General features: G+C 52.6%; 1 non-coding gene across 1 annotated transcript in view; it reads left to right on the forward strand.

Annotated features, from left to right (window-relative positions):
• The first annotated feature begins 4,374 nt into the window (after positions 1-4,374).
• Positions 4,375-5,000, forward strand: part of LOC126436098 (small subunit ribosomal RNA) — a 1,909-nt gene continuing 1,283 nt past the window's right edge. The window contains exon 1 of the ribosomal RNA XR_007580421.1: positions 4,375-5,000. This exon is cut by the window's right edge and continues 1,283 nt beyond it. This is a non-coding gene — a ribosomal RNA (small subunit ribosomal RNA).

A 5,000-nucleotide genomic window follows, 5' to 3' on the forward strand; every position in this document is an offset into this window, starting at 1 on the left:
GATGAACGGCGGACGTTTCCCGCACTCGTAAGGTGCAATCCACACCTATAACATGCGTTTCATGAAGAGATATTTCCAATATGCGACATTCCCGCTGTCCCTATTCATGAGCTGCGAGCTGTACCACGTACAAGCTACAGACGCGATCGCATTGCTCACTGTACGGATTCTCATGCTGAGCCATCAGCTAGGAAGCGCCCCATCCATGTCGGCACCCGTGGGCGTTGCACTCGCAGTCGCAAAAAACGCTGGGCAAATATATATCTCGGAAGAGTAACGACAATCCGAGCCTCCTGGCGTTGCACTCGCAGTCGCAAAAAACGCTGGGCACATATATTTCTCGGAAGAGTAACGACAGTCCGAGCCTCCTGGCGTTGCACTCGCAGTCGCAAAAAACGCTGGGCAAATATATTTCTCGGAAGAGTAACGACAGTCCGAGCCTCCTGGCGTTGCACTCGCAGTCGCAAAAAACGCTGGGCACATATATGTCTCGGAAGAGTAACGACAGTCAGTCTCCTGCGTGGGAAGAGTCTTTCTAGGCCCTGACCCACGGGAAGGGTGTAGCTTCCCCCATCCCGGACATTTGACGTCGTCACACTACCGGTATTGACTAATAGACTGACTGCTGATAATCATTAGCCATACACTGGGGGAAACGGCCGACAGGGGCGGCAACATAGTGGAGCCGTAGTGTCACTAATGTACAGAGATAGAACAGTTTCGACTGGAACCAGAGTAACCGTATACACGGCACTGATTAGTAATAGATGCAGAGCCATCAGAATACAGATAATATATACAACCGTCCCTATACATGCTGAAAGACTCTGCACACAATGAGAACCACACGTCAGCCAGACACTCTTATCACACACTACTCTCTTATCACACACTACTCTCTGCCTGTAACAGGCACACACACAATATCTAACCACCAGCATGGAAGAACATCCAGTGCATCCTCTCCGCCACATGACACAATCCACACTATCATTACCAGACCGGGAGGTCCACCCAGAAAACACAATATCCCACCCTTCCGACATCCGCACATTGCTCAGCTAAGCCACGAACACCCACACATGTCCTACACAGGGGTGCACCCAACATCACAATACTGCCTCCTGTCACAGCACACAAACAATGGCAGGAATGAAAGACACAGATCTGCCACAACCATGGAATCGGAGCGCCGCCTGTCATGAGCCAAAAGTGCATCCTGACGTGACAAATCGGATAATGCCGCAGGCATCCAATTACGATAATCACTATCAACGAACCTGCCGCCCCCCCCCCCCAAATACACCTTTCCCTACAACAATGTGTATCTGAACCTAAGCTATATTGTACCTTAACCTAACCTATATCGTACCTTAACCTAACCTATATCGTACCTTAACCTAACCTATATCGTACCTTAACCTAACCTATATCGTACCTTAACCTAACGTATATCGTACCTTAACCTAACCTATATCGTACCTTAACCTAACCTATATCGTACCTTAACCTAACGTATATCGTACCTTAACCTAACCTATATCGTACCTTAACCTAACCTATATCGTACCTTAACCTAACCTATATCGTACCTTAACCTAACCTATATCGTGCCTTAACCTAACCTACGTTGTGCCTTAACCTAACCTACGTTGTGCCTTAACCTAACCTACGTTGTGCCTTAACCTAACCTACGTTGTGCCTTAACCTAACCTACGTTGTGCCTTAACCTAACCTACGTTGTGCCTTAACCTAACCTACGTTGTGCCTTAACCTAACCTACGTTGTGCCTTAACCTAACCTACGTTGTGCCTTAACCTAACCTACGTTGTGCCTTAACCTAACCTACGTTGTGCCTTAACCTAACCTACGTTGTGCCTTAACCTAACCTACGTTGTGCCTTAACCTAACCTACGTTGTGCCTTAACCTAACCTACGTTGCGCCTTAACCTAACCTAATTTGTGCCTTAACCTAACCTAATTTGTGCCTTAACGTAACCCATGTTGTGCCTTAACGTAACCCATGTTGTGCCTTAACGTAACCCATGTTGTGCCTTAACGTAACCCATGTTGTGCCTTAACGTAACCCATGTTGTGCCTTAACGTAACCCATGTTGTGCCTTAACGTAACCCATGTTGTGCCTTAACGTAACCCATGTTGTGCCTTAACCTAACCCATGTTGTGCCTTAACCTAACCCATGTTGTGCCTTAACCTAACCCATGTTGTGCCTTAACCTAACCCATGTTGTGCCTTAACGTAACCCATGTTGTGCCTTAACGTAACCCATGTTGTGCCTTAACCTAACCCATGTTGTGCCTTAACCTAACCCATGTTGTGCCTTAACCTAACCCATGTTGTGCCTTAACCTAACCCATGTTGTGCCTTAACCTAACCCATGTTGTGCCTTAACCTAACCCATGTTGTGCCTTAACCTAACCCATGTTGTGCCTTAACCTAACCTATAATGTGCCTTAACCTAACCTATAATGTGCCTTAACCTAACCTAAAGTGCGCCGTAACCTAAACTATATTGCGCCTTAACCTGACGCACGTTGTCGCTAAACCTGCTCTGTAATTGTTATGCAACCCGTTAAATTGGTGTAGTGTTGCCTAACCGCAACCCTCGCAATATAGTTCCCTACTCGCACTGCCCGGTCCCCTGTGTATCGCGTCATGTTAAACACCTTGCAGGTGTTGCTGACTTTCCACATGCTCCTGCTATACACTGTAGTGTGGATAGCAGCAGGACGTACATGCCGCCCCCCCCCCCCCTTCCCCCCTGCCTTCGCAAGCTGGTCGGTGAGAAGTTTGCATGTTCAATGCCCTTCGCATGCCGACGTACTCAGCCTACGTTGTGGTACGGCCTGTCACCTGTCCGCCGATGTACGCAAAACCCACAAACTGTACTGCACATTGGTCCGTATGTACTGAATGATACATCGTGGCACATGTGACCGTATGACGACTGCGCCTAGCAACGGCGGACCATACAGTCCAAATATTGTGCACGCAGCTACGTGTCGTCTCCCTATAAGAGCTGGATTGCAGTGTGGTACGCCATACAGACGTGTGGGAGGAACGGACGCCCTGGATGGCGATCAGCATGAGCAGTCTGTTGATGTAGTGGAGCGTGTATTCGGACGTAGTCGTCTCTTCTCACACACCGTGATAGCATGTTGCACCGCGTTCCACATCTGCGACATGCTGCAGAGGCGGGCTGACAGTCGTTCGCGCAATGGACACCGCATACGTACGGGGTCTACCTTCCACGTGTTCTCTAGGCGTGCACATGTTGTTGCGTCTATGTGGGCAGACGTAGTGTGTTGTGACACCTGACACAGGCATGCAATACTCGTTGCAAATGGCGATGGACGTGTACGTTTGCTGGTGACGTTACGCAAATGAACAACTGGTAACCCGTTGTGGTGCGGTTGTTCTCGCTAGAGGTGAATCAGTGTTGGCGACGATCGGTCGAGCTATTAACCGGTTGTTTCAGGGAGACCCACCATGCCCACGAACGTGAAAGGGGACCCACCATGCCCACGAACGTGAAAGGGGATCTGGGTGTGAGGCGATACGCGGCGGTGGCTGGGTGGGACCGTCCCCGGCCGGTGAGGGGGGGCCGCCCGGCGTGCTGGCAGCGCGGTGCGTGGGCGCACGCGCCACAGCCGGCTGGTGGGGGCGGCCAGTGGCAGGCGCGCCGGCCGACGGACGCGGCAGGCGGCGCAGCTGCGCGCCGGCGCCCCCTGCTCGCGGCGCCTTGCGGCCAAAGTAGGTCCTCGCGGGCCCGGTGCGAAGCGCGGTGGCCATCTGCAGTGTGCTGGTCCGATTGAGGACTTTGTGCGCTGAGGATGCGCCGCCGCCCGGCGCTCGGCGCCGCGACGCCGTCTGCTGCTCGGTCGCCCCAGCGGTTCTCGCAGGTGGTTTGTATCGCAGCTGTGCGGACGTGTTGGCGCGTGCGCTGTGCTGGGAGAGTTCGCTTCGGCACCCAAGTGGGGCTTTTGTCCTTCTGTGGCGCTGGCGTTGGAGCTGCCGGTCACCGTAGGTGGCGCGTGTTGTCTCCCGCCGGCAATGCCACGACAGCACGCTCCCGGGCCTCTGTCGGCAGCGGCAAGCTCAGTTGGGAGCACGGGTGGTCGCACCTAAAGCGTCTACTCGCCTAACTCCGGGCGATTGCGCCTCTCTCGAACCCGACCAAGTACTTAGGACGGCGCTGCGCGCCGCCGGGACCTGAGAGGGTTTCGAGGTGTGTTGTGCAGGGGAGCTCAGCCTCCTCCTGTTTGCAGAATAATTGAGCGGACGCTTGCGTGTTCGCGCGGGCCCCCGGGACACACTCCCGGGCGGCCGGCTGCTCAGCTCTAGTTGACGCAGCTCCCTGGTTGATCCTGCCAGTAGTCATATGCTTGTCTCAAAGATTAAGCCATGCATGTCTCAGTACAAGCCGCATTAAGGTGAAACCGCGAATGGCTCATTAAATCAGTTATGGTTCCTTAGATCGTACCCACGTTACTTGGATAACTGTGGTAATTCTAGAGCTAATACATGCAAACAGAGTCCCGACCAGAGATGGAAGGGACGCTTTTATTAGATCAAAACCAATCGGTCGGCTCGTCCGGTCCGTTTGCCTTGGTGACTCTGAATAACTTTGGGCTGATCGCACGGTCCTCGTACCGGCGACGCATCTTTCAAATGTCTGCCTTATCAACTGTCGATGGTAGGTTCTGCGCCTACCATGGTTGTAACGGGTAACGGGGAATCAGGGTTCGATTCCGGAGAGGGAGCCTGAGAAACGGCTACCACATCCAAGGAAGGCAGCAGGCGCGCAAATTACCCACTCCCGGCACGGGGAGGTAGTGACGAAAAATAACGATACGGGACTCATCCGAGGCCCCGTAATCGGAATGAGTACACTTTAAATCCTTTAACGAGTATCTATTGGAGGGCAAGTCTGGTGCCAGCAGCCGCGGTAATTCCAGCTCCAATAGCGTATATTAAAGT

This window comes from Schistocerca serialis, unplaced genomic scaffold (assembly GCF_023864345.2).
Source record: "Schistocerca serialis cubense isolate TAMUIC-IGC-003099 unplaced genomic scaffold, iqSchSeri2.2 HiC_scaffold_1226, whole genome shotgun sequence".
Classification (NCBI taxonomy): Eukaryota; Metazoa; Arthropoda; class Insecta; order Orthoptera; family Acrididae; genus Schistocerca; species Schistocerca serialis.